Source organism: Canis aureus, chromosome 20 (genome assembly GCF_053574225.1).
Source record: "Canis aureus isolate CA01 chromosome 20, VMU_Caureus_v.1.0, whole genome shotgun sequence".
Taxonomy (NCBI): Eukaryota; Metazoa; Chordata; class Mammalia; order Carnivora; family Canidae; genus Canis; species Canis aureus.
In genome coordinates, this window is record NC_135630.1 from 18,141,336 (window position 1) to 18,160,370 (window position 19,035).

The following is a 19,035-nucleotide window of genomic DNA, read 5'->3' on the forward strand; positions in this document are numbered from 1 at the left end:
TAATAACCGTGTCACACTGGTAACCTATTGGCTATTTTTTTTTTTTTTTTTTTTAGATTTTATTTACTTATTTGAAAGAGAGAGAGCACAAGCAGGGAGGAGGGGCAGAGAGAGAGGGAGAAACAGATTCCCCACTGAGCAGGGAGCCCAATGCCAGGCTGGATCCCAGGACCTTGAGATCATGATCTGAGCCTAAGGCAGACGCTTAACCAACTGAGCCACTCAGGCACCCCTCTGTTGGCCCTTTGTATGTTCCTCATTTTCCACAACATACATAGCTAGATAACCGTTCTTTCCCTTCCATCGTGATACCATGTGATGCAGGTGTGAAGGGAGTAGATAGGTTTGTCACTGGGCACAAAGGTTCAGATGCATGCTTAAAGCAGGAATTTAGGTAGTTTCACTAAATAATGTGCATGATTTCTGGTGTGATTGCTGCAAGTAAAAATGAATGGGTAGTTTCAGCAATAAAGTTATTGTTATTTAAGGTACAGGAACAATTTTCATTTAAGTGATGTTTGCAATACTAAAAAACCTGAAGACAATACTATAGAGAGTAGCAGTCTAGCTTCTGTGTCTGTCCAATGTTCATTTTTCTCTTGCATGTCGCCCATACCTGTGGATGCACACATACACATGTGTGGAAAAGGGTTCTTTCTTACATGTTCACAAAGAGATAGGACTTTTAAGCTCAGAACCTCTTAAGAGTAAGAAACTTTTCTTGGTAGACAATCAACAGATTCTGAGAGAACAAATCTGACAGAGGCCTTTTCCTTGGTTCTTTTTGTTCATATTGTTCACTCTCACACAAGGAGGGCTGCTAGGTAGGGTAAGACCCTCAAAGGAGATGAAAGTGAATTATTCCGGACCAGCTGCCAAGCAATCCTAAGCTTCAGTTAACCTGGTATCTCTTTTCCTTGCCTCTGGCCTTCAGTTTTCCTTTTGTATCTTGAAAATCACATTGATATTAAATTGGGTCAGTGGGGAAAAAAATCTGTCACCAACTATTGCTTATAATTTTGGGGCCCAAGAAAACATTTGGCAAATAACCCTTATCTTGAGCGCACACCATACAAGACTCCTAGGGTGGTATTTGAATCTATTCATCTTAGGAAAAGATGATTATTTTAGACTTGAATTTCCACAATCAGAACATTTGCCTAATGCCATTAAATCAATATAAGTGGATATATACCCCACAGAAGTCCGTGTAATATATGCCAGTGGACATGAACAAAAATATTCATAGTAACACTATTTAAAATAGACTGAACAATTTGGAAATAGCCTAAATAACCACTGACAGGAAAATAAAGTGTGGCATAGTCACATACAGAGTGCTGTAAAACAGTAAATATGGACTACAACTACATACAAAATATGATTTTTTAAAAGATTTTATCTATTTGTTTTTTTGTTTGTTTGTTTTTTTGAGAGAGAAAGTGAGAGAGAGCTCATGAGTGGGGTGAAAGGCAAAGGGAAAGGCGGGGCTTGATCCAGGCACTGACTGGTCATCTAGGTGCCCCTAAAATAATGATTCTTAACATAATATTGTGTGAATAAGTTCCAGGGGCACCTGGGTGGCTTCATTGGTTAAGCGTCTGACTCTTGACTTTGGCTCAGGTCATGATCTCAGGGTTGTGGGATGCTCTGAGCTGAGTGGGGAGTCTGCTTCTCTTCCCTCTCCCTCTGCCCCTCTCCCTGCTGCATTCTCTCTCCCTCTCTCAAATAAATAAATAAATAAATAAATCTTTTTTAAAAAGTAAGTTTCAAAGATTACTTACAGCATGTAAGAGCCACTTTAAAGGAAAAAATGAACTAAAGAATTTACTTAGTAGTTATGTGTATACATGTAGTAATAACACTAAATAAAAGTGCAGGGCAGCCCTGGTGGCTCAGTGGTTTAGCGCCGCCTTCAGCCCAGGGCGTGATCCTGGATACCCCAGATCGAGTCCCACACTGGGCTCCCTGCGTGGAGCCTGCTTCTCCCTTTGCCTGTGTCTCTGCCTCTCTCTCTCTCTCTCTGTGCCTCTCATGAATAAATAAATAAAATCTTAAAAAAAAAAAATAAAAAATTGGGCAGCCCCAGTGGCGCAGCGGTTTAGCGCCGCCTGCGTTCGGGGTGTGATCCTGGAGACCGGGGATCGAGTCCCACGTCGGGCTCCCTGCATGGAGCCCGCTTCTCCCTGTCTCTGCCTCTCTGTGTGTGTGTGTGTGTCTCTATGAATAAATAAATAAATCTTTAAAAAAAACAAAAAAATAAAAAATAAAAATAAAAGTGCGAAGAATAGTGGTTATATTCGGTGTGGGGAGGGAGGGATGTAGGATGGAAAAATGGCATATAGGTAGATTATTGTCAGTGTTTTGAACATGAAACAGTTTGCTTATGTTTGTTAAATAGTTAATGTTTGCTTATAAAATTAATAAGCATTAATAATCAAACAAAAAGACCATGCATGTGGTAAAAACCAACATGAAATAAAATATTGCCAGATTACATGGTGATTTTTTAAAAAGATTTTATTTATTTATTTGTGAGAGAGAAAGAGAGAGAGAGTATGAGTTGGGGGGTGGGGAGGAGAGAGAAGCAGACTCCCCACTGAACTCAGAGCTTAACTTGGGGCTCAATCCTAGGACCCTGAGATCATGACCTAAAGCGAAGGCAGACACTTAACCAACTGAGCCACCCAGGTGCTCCAGTATGGCAATTTTTACATAAAATAGTTTTGTGCAAAATAAAATAACAAAAGACTGAAGTCATCATAACAGCAACATACTACAGGATTTGGATCTGGCCACTTCCAATTGCCCCTCACCTCTGATCTATCCTTCCCTGATTACTTTGGGAGCCATCTCCCTTCTAGTTTGAATCCTTAATAGTGGATAGTCCCTGTCATTTTATCATTGTTTCTCTTCTCTTGTCCCTATGTAATTTTTCCTTTGAAGAGCACATTTACTCCCATCTCTCCAATTGCCTTTCAGAGGACTCCCCAGAGATATCCACCCAACACTGATTTCCCTCCAGCAGCATAATTTCAGCTACTCACGGGTTATCTCTCCTTGGATTCTAGGTAGGCATTTTCTACCTCAACCACCAGGATGACCATGAACTAGTCAGGTAAGCTCTCTCTATTTATTTCCTCATCTCCAAAAGGAAAGTTCTGTGCATATAATTTCTAAGGTCCTCACCATCTCTAAATTTCTGTGAATTTATGGGGCATCTGGGTGGCTCAGCTGGTTAAGCATCTGACTTTGGCTCAGATCAGGATCTCAGGGCCCTGGGATAGAGCCCCACATTGGGCTCTATGCTCAGCAAGGAGTCTACTTGTTCCCCTGCCCCTCCTCCCACTTGCATACTCTCTCTCCCTGTCTCAAATAAATAGATAAAATCTTTAAAATAAATAAAAATGAAAATAATTTTCTGTGATTTTATGGATTATTGACTCCTGTTGACATTAGCTGTTTGTCTAGGATACCACCATTATTCTAAGCTTATTTTGACCTATATCTAATTTTGTTTGCTTGTACTCAATCTGATACAAAATCTTGTAATTTCTTCTTTTGATATGTCCCTTAAATTTACTCCACTTTTCCTATTTCCCTGTTGTTGTTGTTGTTTTTAAGATTTTATTTGTTTATTCATGAGAGACACAGAGAGAGAGAGAGAGGCAGAGACATAGGCAGAGGGAGAAGCCGGCCCCCTGCAGGGAGCGTGATGTGGTACTTGATCCCCGGACCCAGGATCATGCTTGAACCAAAGGCTCAACCACTGAGCCACCCAGGCATGCCCCTTATGGTGACTTTATACCTGGATTACTTTAAATATATCTTAACAGATTTTCCTTCTTCCCACTCCCTCCTTCTTTCGCATACCACTTCCAGATTATTCGTGAAAATAGCTTAGAAAAATTTTGTCAGACCAGTTTAAGAACCCATGATTCCGTATTACCTACTAAAGCAATTCCATATCCCTAACAACTTTAAGATCCTCTATAATGCATATGATCCTCTATCCAACTTTCTCTCTCACCGTTCCTCAGCACTTATTTTACATTGAAACTAGAGTCATTAATGTCACACAGATATGTACAATAATTTCTGCCTCTGAACCTTTCTGTGAATTCCTCAAGCCAAAATGTTCTCTTTTTTTTAAAACCAAAGATGCCCATTTCTCAAGGACCAACTAAAATTTCACCTATTTACAGCTTTCTCGAATATCTTAAATTACTGGTGAACTTTTTCTCTCTTCTCATTCAAATACTATACCAGTTAAAACTTGATTATGAACAATTGATTATTATTATTTTTTTAATTTTTCAAATTACTGGGATCTTAAAATCTTCCAACTAAATTACAATATTCCTAAAGGCAGGAACCATACCTCAAACCTTTCCTATGGTCCCCTTAGTATTCATTCAGTAAATATTAATCTCTACAACAGAAAATGTGTACATGCTAAAAAAAAAGTATCTATGAGAATATGTTCAATTTAACCCTTACTGAGCACTTGTATAATGCACTGTGATAGGCACAAGGGTCCTTCAAAGTTGAATACAATTCTTCTCAAGAATCCCACAATCTGGGCAGCCCAGGTGGCTCAGAGGTTTGGCACCGCCTTCAGCCCAGGGTGTGATCCTGGAGACCTGGGATGGAGTCCCACATTGGGCTTCCTGCATGGAGCCTGCTTCTCCCTCTGGCTGTGTCTCTGCCTCTCTCTCTCTCTCTCTGTGTGTCCCTAATGAATAAATAAATAAAATCTTAAAAAAAAAAAAAAAAAGAATCCCACAATCTATTGAACTTGGGGTAACACATGCTTCTACTTTCAAATTTTTAGACTTAAAACTAGCCTAGGTATTAGTTATGTCCAAGTGCTATTATTTTTTATTTATTTTTAAAAAATATTTTATTTATTTATTCATGAGAGACACAGAGAGAGAGAGAGAGACAGACAGACAGACCGACACAGGCAGAAGCAGGCTCCATGCAGGGAGCCCAACGTGGGACCCAATCCCAGGTCTCCAGGATCACACCCTGGGCGGAAGGCGGCGCTAAACCCATGAGCCACCCGGGCCCCCAAGTGCTTTTAACATCTCTAATTGTAGGTTTCACAGGCACTCCAATCAACTTGTTTATTGCTTGCCTGTCTTCCCAGTACAACTGTGTCAAATTTTGCTTTAAAGCTATGTTATTAGCCCTATTTAAAAATTGTTATATTGCAGGGATGTCTGGCTGGCTCAGTTGGTGGAGCATGTGACTCTTGATCTTAGATTGGAGAGTGGAGCCCCACATTGGGTGTGGAGATTACTTAAAAATAAATCTATAAAAAAATATTATATTGTCCTGAGAATTGTTCATCTTATTATTTAATCCTCAATGACATATCTTTCCTTACAGAATATTTTGTTTGATACTAACATAGAAACCACAGATTTCTTTTTAGAATTTGCCTGTTTTATTTTCAATTTTTTTGCTTCAAATTATGCTTTTAGGTATTCCTATTATAAAGAGTGTAGAGATGATTTCTTTTTTCTCAGTCCAACTGAGAATCTCTGCCTTTAATAGGAGCATTTAGTCCATTTATATGTATTATAATTTCTAATACATTTAGAGTTATTTCTCTTATTTTGGATCTTTTCTTTTCTTTTAAAAAATTCTTTCTTGGGACACCTGGCTGGCTCAGCGGTTGAGTGCTTGCCTTTGGCCCAGGGCATGATCCTGAAGTACCAGGATCGAGTCCCACGTCGGGCTCCCCGCATGGAGCCTGCTTCTCACTCTGCCTGTGTTCCTGCCTCTCTCCCTTCCTCTGTCTCCCTCTGAATAAATAAATAAAATCTTTAAAAATAATAATAATAATAAATAAATAAATAAATAAATAAATAAATAAATAAATAAATCTTTCTAGCTCTCTTTTGGATCGATTTCAGTTTTTCCTTATTTCCTCCCATTAATGCTTTGGACAGTAGATACCCTATAACAATTCTCTTCGTGTTTAATCCCTAAATTTAAAAACCATATTCATATACTTAAAGTCAATCAATTGCTCTAACAATTTTTTAAACAATACAAGAAACTTATACCTTTTTAACTTTGATCATTCCTTCTTTGTGTTACATGCAATTGTTTTCTGAATTTTAGTTCTTTATATAATCCCAAATTAGATATTGTTATTTAATTACATATTTATTCAGTTACATATTTAACAATTACTTTGCTCATCATTGTTTATTGCACTTAAATTGTCTGGGTAATATTTCTCTTCCCAAAGTCCACCCTTCAGAAATTGTTATTGAGTTGATTGTATGTATGTATGTGTATATTTAAATGCATAAATGGGGATCCCTGGGTGGCGCAGCGGTTTGGTGCCTGCCTTTGGCCCAGGGCGCGATCCTGGAGACCCGGGATCAAATCCCACGTCGGGCTCCTGGTGCATGGAGCCTGCTTCTCCCTCTGCCTATGTCTCTGCCTCTCTCTCTCTCTCTGTGACTAGCATAAATAAATAAAAGTTTAAACAAAAAAAAATGCATAAATGTATAGTTATGTTGGGTATTTATATGTCCAGAAATGTTTTTTTTCCCTCATGCTCTTTAATGATTATCAAAGTATGGATTTATAGGTTAGCAGTTATTTTTTCTCAGCATTTTCAAGATATTACTTTATTCTTTTGGTTTCTATTGTTGTTAGGATAATCAACATTTAAAGATAATGTCTTTTTTATCTGGTTACTTTTTTAAAAAAATTTATTTATTTATGATAGTCACACAGGGAGAGAGAGAGAGAGAGGCAGAGACACAGGCAGAGGGAGAAGCAGGCTCCATGCACCAGGAGCCCAACGTGGGATTTGATACCAGGTCTCCAGGATCGCGCCCTGGGCCAAAGGCAGGCGCCAAACCGCTGCGCCACCCAGGGATCCCTATCTGGTTACTTTTAATATATTTTCTTTCCTTTGATTTTCTTTTCTTTGAATTTTCCCACACTGTGTCCAAGTATATATTTTTATTTGGGTCTCATTGTGCTTTCAGAATCTGAGGACTCATGTCTTTATTCTGGAAAATTCTAAGCTATTATTTCTTTGACTATTATGTCTCCTGATTATCTGTATTCTCTTTTTCTGATAATCCAAATAATTCTTCTCATTCTTCCATATCTTTTACTCTTTTAAGTATCTTTATCTTCCAATTTACTAATTTTCCTTTTTTGTAAAAAAAATTTATTTTTAACTGAGTTTTAAAATTAAACAACTATATTTTATGTGTTTGGAAGTTCTGTCTTGTTCATTTTTCAATTTTTACTGTTTTTTAATCTCCATGTATCTTATACTTTGCTTACATTTAGATTAATTGTTTTAGGTCTTTATTTTGCATGCTCATTTTATAGTCTTAAGCTAGTAGCTCTATTATCTGAAGTTACTGGGAATTTAACTCTTATGTTTATTGTCTCTGTGGCTTCTTATTCATGGTGAAGTTCCTTCTCCCCTACACATGCCTTATAGCTTTTGATTGAACTCATCTTTATTTTTATTTATTTATTTATTTAAATTTTTATTTATTTATGATAGTCACCGAGAGAGAGGGAGAGAGGCAGAGACACAGGCAGAGGGAGAAGCAGGCTCCACGCACCAGGAGCCCGACGTGGGATTCGATCCCGGGTCTCCAGGATCGCGCCCTGGGCCAAAGGCAGGCGCCAAACCGCTGCGCCACCCAGGGATCCCTGAACTCATCTTTACAGCAAGGCTTTATCTGTAGGAATCCTGCATGGATTATATTGAAGGTATGACCCTCCCAAGCAGTTTTCCATTTGCCTCTATTGATATTGAGCAAATCTGTGTTACCATTCAGTGGGTCATTTTATGTGGATTTCTAGGCTGAAAGATTCCTAGACCATTTAGACAATGTGAATTCAAACCCAAACCTACATGAAGCTTTCTTATGTTTCCCCCCACAGAAAGCCCAGGCCAAGACAAGCAAAATTCCTTATCATCTGCCAGTGCCCATAGTTGATTTTTTTTTCTTTTATGGAGGGTGGAGCCCTTATTGATCCTGGCTTTATGCAAGGGTTTCAGTTCTAACTACTTCACTGACACTCAAGGCCTAATTTCCTGCATTTGTGTGGGCTTTCATAGGTCATACCAAGACTAGAAATTCCCCTCAAGTTTGCTAGAATATCAATTCACGCCTAGTTTTTGGTATTTTTCTTCCCTCTTAATTTTTAGTACTCGGGGATTTACTTTCCATAATTGTAAGCCCATCAATGCATTTAATGCTATTCTTCAGAAGACATGCCACTATCTAATCTGATTTATGCTATAATCAGAATCTGAATCTGAAATTCAAACCCACTGTTTTAGATCTGAGTCTTGCTTCTCTAATGACCTTTGTGGACTTGACATTTTATACTATTCTAGAAGCAACCTCACCCAGGACTCAGACTTTGTTTGTTTGTTTGTTTGTTTGTTTTCTAAAGATTTTATTTATTTATTCATGAGAGACACAGGGACGGAGAGGCAGAGACATAGGCAGAGGGAGAAGTAGGTTCCATGCAGGGAGCCCGATATGGGACTCCATCCCAGGACTCCGGGATCACACTGCTAAGCCACCCAGGCGTCCCAGGACTCAAACTTTGAAGCTCTTTCCCTTCATTCCTATGCCTGCCCCAACTTCCAGAGATTCTGACTTCTACCAGAGTAGAAAGAATATTGTCCAACAACAGCCTCCTATCTCATTACCAAATCAATACCCTCTTATCTTCAGGTCCATCCTTAACATTGCCTCTAGACTGACTTTTTCTAAAACCCAGATCTGATTATGCAGCCCCCTATATAAAATCCTCTGCATCAAAACGAAGCCTGTTCTATTAAAAAAGAAAAGGGGCTATATTAAAATATGTCAATGTCATAAAAGCCAAAGAAAGGCTTTAGAAATGTTCTAGATTAAAAGAGTGAAAGGATGCAACAACTAAATGCAATACTTTACCTTAGAATGAATCCTTTACTGGAAGGGAGAAAATGCTATAAAAGATGTTACTACTTCAGTCAACAAAATTGGCATATGAATTCCAGATTAGATATTAGATAAAATCCTGATTAGATATCAGGATTAAAGTTGATAACTACACTAAGATTTTTTAAAAAGATTTTATTTATTTATTCATGAGAGACACAGAGAGGAGCAGAGACATAGGCAGAGGGAGAAGCAGGCTCCATGCAGGGAACCCGGTATGGGACTGGATCCCAAGACCCCAGGATCATGCTCTGGGCTGAAGGCAAATGCTCAACTGCCATGCCACCCAGGCATCCTTCTGTGATTATAAAGAGAGTATCCCAATTGTTAGGAAAAACACACAGAAGTACTTTGGAGAAGAGGGCCATGATTATTCCTAAATAGTACAGAAAAAATATATGTGTGTGTGTGTGTGTACATGTAATACATAATACATAATAAAAAGGAGAGTGAGAAATCAATGAAAAGCAAATGGGACAAAATATTAACAATAAGTTAATCTGGATAAAGGATATATACATTGGGGACAGCAGTTGAGTGTCTGCCTTTGGCTCAGGGCATGACCCTGGAGTCCCAGAATCCAGTTCTGAATCGGACTCCCTGTGGAGCCTGCTTCTCCCTCTGCCTATGTCTCTGCCTCTCTCTCTCTCTCTCTGTGTCTTTCATGAATAAATAAATAAAATCTTTTTTTTTAAAGGATATATACTGGTGTTTCTTATACTATTTATACTTGCAACTTTTCTGTAATTTACAAATAAAAATTTAAAATGAAAACCCTCCACTGTTTCTCCACTGCCTGAGGATGTAATTAGGCACTTAGTAACCTGGTTCTGACTCCTTTCTAACTACAACTGCTACCATTTCCCCCCCCTTATACCTCAATTAGCAGGTCAGTGCTTCCCATTTCCCAAACACACTAGAGCTTCTACCCTTTGCTTATGTAGGTCCCTATGTCTGGAGTTTATTCTGCTCCTTTTCTGCTCAGAAAATCCTCATTTCTTCAAGGTCCAGCTCAAGATGATCTCTTCCATAAAGTTCTCTGAAAAATCTTACAGAAAGCTAGAATGAAAAATATACTTTGTTTAAAATGAGAAACATGGAAAAGAAAAAAATTTGAAACTGTTAGCTCATTTCATTTTACAAATTTTTAAGTTTATTTATTTATTTAAGTAATCTCTGCACCCAATGTGGGGCCTGAACTCACTAACCCGGTATCAAGAGTCACATGCTCTTTCCCCTGTGCCAGTCATGTGTCCCACAAATATTTTTTTTTTTAATTTTTTTATTTATTCATGATAGTCACACACACACAGAGAGAGAGAGGCAGAGACACAGGCAGAGGGAGAAGCAGGCTCCATGCACCGGGAGCGCGACGTGGGATTCGATCCCGGGTCTCCAGGATCGCGCCCTGGGCCAAAGGCAGGCGCCAAACCGCTGCGCCACCCAGGGATCCCCCCACAAATATTTTTAACTTTAAAATTCTCATAATGATTTAGTGTATATTACTTCAAAGGTTTTACTCAACAGGAAATTTTGACTTGAAACTTTCTACTATATTTCTAATATATTAGAATATGTTATGCTATATTTAACTTTTTGTACATCTATAAGATTGCATGCTGTATCATAATTGAGTATTGGTTTCACCAATCACAGTGTGGAATGGGAACTATCTTATCTTCATATTCTCTCTAACATTTGGCAAGATGCCTAGGATGTAGTGGAGTCTAAATAAATTGAATGGTTATTGTGTAAAATAACCTAATTACCAAATATAATTTTAAAATGCATATACACTCATCTCCCAAGTTTAACATCACTATCATCCTGGCAAATACATAGCAAACACTTAGCAAAAATGTTTTCACTGAACCTATTCCTTCCCATGAGCAATCTAATAAATAGAATTCATATTTCTCCTGTTCTCATCATGCAAAATGACATGTAATGGGTGGGTGAGTAAGGGCTATTGTTCTATATACATAGTGAAGCCCTTTTTTTTTTTTTTAAGATTTTACTTATTTATTCATGGGGGACACACAGAGAGAGAGAGAGAGAGAGAGAGAGGCAGAGAGAGAAGCAGGCTCCATGCAGGGAGCCCGATGCAGGACCCGATTCCGGGTCTCCAAGACCACGCCCCGGGTGGAAGGCAGGAGCTAAACCGCTGAGCCACCCAGGGATCCCCGTAGTGAAGCCTTTTTTAACCTCAAATTTACATAGAACCCGATCGAGTTATGGTCAGTATTTGAAAATCTCACTAGACTCAAAGCAATTTGTAAGTAACAAAATTCCATTTTAAGTTTGTCTCTGGTTTCTTAGGCTGTGTGTTATTTTATTTTATTTTATTTTATTTTATTTTATTTATTTATTTTTAATTTTTTTTTTAGGCTGTGTTTTAAAAATACTTTGCTTATAGGTAAATTAGTACTTGGATAAACATAACATCTATGTGGCTAGATTTGTCAGATGAATGTGTGTATTCATCTATCTCTGTGTTTAGAAAATAAGTTATTTTATATTTTAAATTTATCAAGATGATTATATCAGTGGATATTTAAATAAGCACCGAAGGGCAACCCTGTCAGGACCCCTCTCATTCCTGAGAGCTTTCTCTGTATCTTTGCTTAATAAACTTCTATCCCTTTAAAAAAAATAAAATAAAAAATAAAAGATAAATAAATAAATAAGCACTGAAGAGATCTAAAAGTTTTCCCTTCTTCCCTTATAGGTTCTTTTTTTTTTTTTTTTAAGATTTTATTTATTTATTCATGAGAGACACACACACAGAGAGAGAGAGAGAGAGAGAGAGAGAGAGAGGCAAAGACACAGGCAGAGGGAGAAGCAGGCTCCATGCAGAGAGCCCGACATGGGACTCTATCCCGGGTCTCCAGGATCAGGCCCTGGGCGGAAGGGAAGCACTCAACCCCTGAGCCACCCAGGCGTCCAAGCACATAAATTTCTTAGGTAAAAAGTTCCATCTAAGGTAATAGCTGTCTTCCTGACTGGCCCCTTTTTCCCAAATTTAGGCCATTAGAGTGGAGGAAGAGATTTTCATGAATCTGCTGGGTTTTGATTGCTTTTAGATCAAAATAATCCTCAAGACCAAAGTGGCGTATTTTGGGATAGCAAATTCTTCTCTTCATCACCATATATTTTCTAAGGGATAAAGAAAAAACAGGGGTGCCTGGATGGCTCAGTCGGTTGGGCATTTGCCTTCTCTCTGATTGTGATTCTAGAATTCTGGGATCAAGCCGGCGCCCTGCAATGGGCTCCCTGCTCACTGGGGATCCTGCTTCTCCCTCTCCTCCCTGCTCCTGCTATCTCTTTCGCTGTCACTATCTCTCTGTCGTTATCTCGGTTCCTCTCTCAAATAAATAAATAAAATCTTAAAAAAAAAAAAAGAAAAAAGAAAGCAGCAATGGCTTCAAAAAAAAAAAAAAAAAAGAATAAAGAAAAACAGTCCCTTCTAGGATTTAAAGTGAAAAAATCAGGGATGCCTGGGTGGCTCAGCGGTTGAGTGTGTGCCTTTGGCTCAGGGTGTGATCCCAGTTCAGGGATCGAGTCCCACATCAAGCTCCCTGATGGGGGGGAGGAGCCTGCATCTCTCTCTGCCTGTGTTTCTGCCTCTCTGTGTCTTTCATGAATAAATAAATAAAATCTTAAAAAAAAAGTAAAGTGAAAAAATCAAAGTAAATTTATATTTTTATAGTCTGCAACCTAATGAAAATGACATGCACAACTTTCCCCAAATCTAATTTAAATCTTAGTTAAGAATATCCTAGCATATCAGTTGTTTCCTGGCATTTTAACTAATATTTGAAGAAGTGAGAAGGAATATTTTCCTCCCTTTTTAAAAGGAACAGTTAAATAACTGTTAAAAATTTTATTTTTTTATTACAAAGTTGTAAAATTTTGAGTGTTATCATGTTTTAGTGCAACAGGAAGTCTATAGATTCTGATATTAGGTGTCTTAGTCCACAGTCTTTACAAATAAAAAGTCTTACTTTGTATTTCCTTGAATCTCCCCTTCACATTACAATTCATAGTGAAGCAGGAGAGCAAGGTTCTTGTCTTGTCTCACAGGGCCAAGAATGAATCTTGCATACAAAGGAGAACAAGTAAAGCAATAGAGTTTTACTAAGTGAGGATTCAGAAAAGGCCCTCAGGAGTGAGAGAGGTCCCATCTGAGGTGCCATATGATGTAGAAAAGACATTAGGATTTGAAACCAATGGCCAAGAAAGAATTCTTGAGATGTCTTTGGTGCAAAAAGGTGATTTTTATTAAAGCAGGGCAACAGGACCCATGGGCAGAAAGAGCTGCATTGGGGTCATGAGGAGCGGCCCATTATATACTTTCAAGTTGGGAGGGGCTTAGGGATAGTGTTAATCTCTGAGAAATTTTGGAAGCAAGGTTTCCACGACCTTGAAGGGGCTAGCTATTGTTGGGAAAATGTCATTTATTACTGTCTAATAAAACCTTAGTCATGAGACCCTTCAGATGTATATCAGTGGGCCCTATGCTCAGTGGATGATTGTCAATATGTATCTTGGGGGTGTGGTTAGATATAAAGGAAATTTCTACAGGAATTTTTATATGTTAAAGTAGACTTACAAGATCCAGGGGCTCGGGCTCAGATTGCCTTTTGCCCTTAGCAAAACATCAACATCAAGGCAATTGAGTCCCTAGAGGAATGTCACTCTGCCTGTTTCAAGGACTTGTCAATGGGCTATAGATAGTAAGGAAACTTAATAATTTCTCTTCTGCCTTTGTTTCCCACATCAGTAGCATTTGATTTCTTTTCAGTATAGCTATTCCTTTCATAAGTTAAAAATTGAAGATGTGCTGCAACCAGAGTTCTTGAATTACAAAGCTCAGTGATTATATTTGATATAAGATCCTCTGGTCTACAATTAGGTAGTAACGAGAACATGCTGTTGACTCAGAAAGGTTAAGAGGCTTGTATGTGATGACCCAGAATAAATCCTAACTCCTTGAGTTCTAATAATAAGCTACACCACATTATTTTCTTTCTTTCCTTTACTTCTTTGCCCCACATATGACATGTAACTCAAAGAACTAGAGATGTCTTTCCTGGAAGAAAAAGAATTAGATCAGACATAACTGCTATTGGCAAACACTTGCAGGTCTTGGCTCCAGAGAGTAGAACCCATGGGTGGAATTCATAGGCATAACAACACCAACTCAATGTTAAAGACTTTCTAACTTTAACAGATACCTCGTAACAGAATGGGTTACTCTGGAAGAATCCAATTTCTCATCAGGGGAAGTGTTCAAGGAGCAGCAGGTGACCATCTGCAAGGCTACTGTCAACACCGGACTAGACACTGCTATACGAATCCAAAGTCTAAGACTATAATCCTGCGATATTGGAGACTTTACACTTATGATATTATTGTCATTCCATCCAGTTCCTGTTCCAATAAAAATCTTGTCTGACATTTTGTCAGTATAGGTTAAAGTCATTGGAAATAGTCACTGCACAGATCTAAGTATCAGTTTCTTGATCCAGAAAGTGAGAGGATTGATGAGATGATTTCTAGAATTCTATTTCTAGCCAGATTCTGAACCCATAAGGAGGGTTCAAAAACTCACTGTGTTTTTGCCTCACTAACCCTTTTTGGTTAACTTCTAAGAAATTTAGTAAATGCATGACATTTTTTAACAACACTTAGAAACTTTGGGAATCTATTCATTTTCACTGATTTAACCTTGGTCATTTTGATTGCTTTTGTCAGTGGGGAAAGATAATATAACATAACTAAAATAATAAATAACCTCCCCAATAATTTGTATAATTGTTTGTTAATCTTGTGACAGGACCTCCAGCTATATTTTGCTAGAGTTAACTAAAAATAGCACATAACTTGCAACTTATGCAAGTTTTCACAATTTAAAAATTGAAGATAATGCTGCAACCAGAGTTCTTAAATTACAAAGCTCAATGATTATATTTGATACAAGATCCTCTGATCTATAATTAGGGACTAATGAGGACATACTATTGACTCAAAAAGGTTGAGAAGCTTGTATATGATGACCCAGAGTAAATCCTAAATCCTTGAGTTCTAATAATAAACCACAGCACTACACATATAGTATGGCATATATCACTTGCAGATTCTTGGGACCAGCATACTCCAGGCTGTTTGAGTATAGAGATGCATCTTCTAGGATTGCCCATACTCTATTCTCTGGGATGCATAACATCCAACCTTTGAGGTCTCTAACATCTCACTTAGGATCCTTCATCCCTACTCTATGGGATTCTTGACACCTCACCTGTGAAATAGCCAATTTCACACCTAGCAGGTGTTCAAATTGAAGCCTCTGGAACCAAAGCTACACTAAGCTGTAAAGGGGGTAAAATGCAACTTCTGACTCAAGAACATCCAAATTAGGGATCCCTGGATGGCTCAGCGGTTAAGTGTCTGCCTTCAGCCCAGGGCATGATCCTGGAGACCCAGGATCAAGTCCCACATCAGGCTCCATGCCAGGATCCTGCTTCTCTCTCTGCCTCTCTCTGTGTCTCTCATGAATGAATAAATAAATGGCATCTTAAAAAAAAAAAATCCAAAGCAGTGGCATGTGCAGAAACACCACAATCTCAGACCAAATGAGCTAAACCCTTGGATCATTAGGGCCAGTGATCACTCTTATGCTTTTCAACTTATTTTTATCAATTAATGCCCAAATATCATCCATTTTAGTCATCAATCCTTTAGCATTATTATTTTGCTACTGTTGTTTGAATGAATCCTCCACTCTTCCTCATTTGCTGAAACCTGCCACTACACCCTCCATATGCTTCATTTTCAGCAAATCCTCCTATAGCATCCACTTCTCTGAAGTCTTTCACTTTCTTGCTCCAACTAAACCTAGATTTAGCCTGCAGATACCCTTCTCCTGTGGTTGTTTAAATAGTAGTTGTTTATTCTCATACACTAGGTGGAGGTGGAGTTGGTGTTTCATTGCCCCCACTATCATTTCTAGACCCTTACTCCGTGATGCTCTTGTAACCCTCTCCTCTGAGTCAGTGTACCTAATAGTACCTCCTTTCTACCTTCTAGAAGCTTTCATCTCCGGGTCCCCCATTCACTCTTTGGTTTCCCAGCAGTGTTCCTCTCAACCCCAGTGATTTCAAAATTCAGAGTTGACCCATATGATAGTCTGGCCTCCAGTTCTCAATCTCCCCATCTCTAATGGCCTTAACTTCACTCCATCTCAGCTGCCCACTCTTGGGGCCACATCCTGGATCTTGTCACCATCTACAATTGCTCCACTGCCAAAGTTGCTGATTCAGGCATCCTGCTCTCTAGCCACACCTGCCTTTCCTTCAGCTTGTCCCTCTCATTATGATTATTTTGTGTCTGAACTTCGATTTTTAGTCCATTGACCTTCTTCACTTTCCCCCAATCCATCAGCCCTCTTCTTTTATGCCTTGTTTCCTTATCCAGCTAAAATCTCATGGCCTGTCATTTCAGTAACTCTTGCCAGTAGCCTGAATTCCCTAGCTCACACCTTTCTGGCAGTCTCAGCTCTGCATTTACCCTCTTGTTTTCTCTTTCTATTTCTACACTAGAGCTGCCTTTTTGGAGAAAATTATTCAACAAGAAGGATTGGTGTCATTATGAATTCATGATCACCAAACTAAGAGAGTTCCTCAACATTGCCTACTTAGCAAGCTTCCTACAGTTCTCTAGTCTCACTCTACAGCCATCTGAAACTCTTCTCTCTTCAACCTGTAATACTCATCTCCTATCTCCCACCCAAATCTCTACTCTCAGGGAGGGGACCAAAGTCCCTAACAAGGCCCACAAGTCCTTACAGGCTTTTGATCTTACTTACCTTTCCAGCTTCATTCAAATGTGTTCTCACCTTTTCTTCCCAGCCACAATGGCCTCCTTTCAGTCTGTAAACTGTCTCCTTCACTAATACATCCTTTGCACATGGCCTTTTCTCATCCTATAATGGTTTTGCTTACCACTTTGCTGTTTGATTCCTATTTATCATTTAGACCAGTGCTGTCCTATAGAACTTTCTGCAATGATGCAAACCTTCTATACCTGCACTGTCCAATATAGTAGGCACTAGCTATGTATGGCTATTGAGCACTTGAATGTGGTTAGTGTAACTAAAAAATGGAATTTTATATTTTGTTTGATTTTAGTTAATTTAAAATTAAATCATACACAGTTCTTGATTACCAGTTCTGTTGCGATAGCTTTAGATTTTACTCAAGCCAAAGCTTCCTTAGGGCAGCCTTCTCTAAGTCCCCATTTGGATTCAGTCTTCTTCCTCATGGCCCTTATCCTTTCCTATAACACCTATCTTAATTTGTAATTTCATATTAGTTGTGTGATTATTTGATTGTGATTCTGTTTGCTGACCATTGTGTCCTCAGAATCTTGCATAGCTCTTAGTACATCACAAATACTTTTCAGTGTATGAATGAATGAACATTGCTAGGGGAAGAAGAAAGGGTGCAGATTAAAATTGCTGCCAGTCATCTTTAGCCATAACCACTATGGTCCAACGAAAAATGACTACACTTCTGGAGAGCCACTAAAGAGTAAACTGGACAATCCATCACCTGGGTCAACCGGCCAACACTGGTGCAAGTGGATGAATGCACAGATAATACTGACTCATATGTTAAAGGCAAGCTCCTTGCCCTCAAACAATAAGCATCATCTCATTATCAACATCCTATCAAGTTACCAAGTGCCAAAACAATATCTTCCTCTAGCAGAGCTATGGACTTGATAATGTATTCTAATGTACATTGGCTGCTACTGATCTGTTGTAATTTTTAAAATACTGGTGTAATATATTTGAAAGTAAAGCACATTATTTCAACACCTGATTTACTCAGTTAAACATATGGCTTATATCTAAATGTGTTTTTAAAAGATTATACACTCTCAAATGGATAGAATTATAATTTCCCCTATTTAAGGGTTACATAATTAAATGTAGGCATATAATTTTTGTGGAAACAGATATATCATCTAGAACATCCTAAAATATTCTGGCTGCATCTCTTACTGATATTCCCCTTGAGAAAAAAATAGAAAAAAAATTAGCCTCAAGGAGGTCCTTCCATATCTAACACCTGAATTGTTCCAATAATAATTCAGAACTCCTTTCCAAGTCAAAAGTTTTTGAGGATTCTCCATTATTGTAATTATATTTTTAGTGTTCAATTCAGTGAGAAAATGTATAATGATAAAAGCTTCCATAAACCCAGTAATGTTCTGAAGTTAATAACTGCCATAGTACTTATTTAAAAATAAGAGTATAAACATCTGCATCTTATTTACTTACAATGTAAACAACATGTATGGCAGAAATGCATACTTGCTCTCCTATCCCTGTATCTCTTACCATAGTCCATAGCCCTTAGGTGGGGAACCATTAGAAAGAGTTTTAACCATATTTTGTTTTTGTTATATATTTGGCCATTCAAGATCTCAGAAACTGATCCAAAAGTTAAAGCAGAAAATAGAATCACTAAACACAGAGAGACTAGGCAAAATACAAAATATGTATTTTTTGCTTATTATATGTACTTTTGACAAGGGAATCATAGAACTTGGAAATATTCCAAGAGTTTATCCGAGCTATTTCTTACAATGCAATAGAATTTTATCTAAATCACTCATAACAGAAACCACTGGATGATGTAGGTGCATTCAGCAATGAAACAATGCTACTATTTTATTCTGGCTTTTAGTATATTCAGAAAAAAAAAAAGTGTTCTCTCTCCAGTTATGACTATTGCCATTGAAAATTCTCAACTTCCAAGCTCCTTTGGTTTTAGCTCCACTATTTATGTGTGTGAGTTGACGAGTAAAAATCAGTGTCTATTTCAAGAGACCAGCTATCAGATCATTTCATAGATAGTAGCACCTGCCTTTTACTAATTTAAATCATACTTTAGCCACCAGGCATTCATTCATGACATTTCTTCCACTCACTTTATGATAATATTTTATATAAATTTGATTTTTGCATGAA

General features: G+C 38.2%; 1 long non-coding RNA gene across 1 annotated transcript in view; it reads left to right on the plus strand.

Moving 5' to 3' along the window:
• LOC144291905 (uncharacterized) overlaps positions 1-7,125 on the plus strand; it is a 43,112-nt gene extending 35,987 nt beyond the window's left edge. Inside the window, exons 3-4 of the long non-coding RNA XR_013359457.1 lie at positions 3,072-3,118; positions 6,755-7,125. This is a non-coding gene — a long non-coding RNA (uncharacterized LOC144291905). The remainder of the gene's footprint in view (positions 1-3,071; positions 3,119-6,754) is intronic.
• Positions 7,126-19,035: the final 11,910 nt, after the last annotated feature.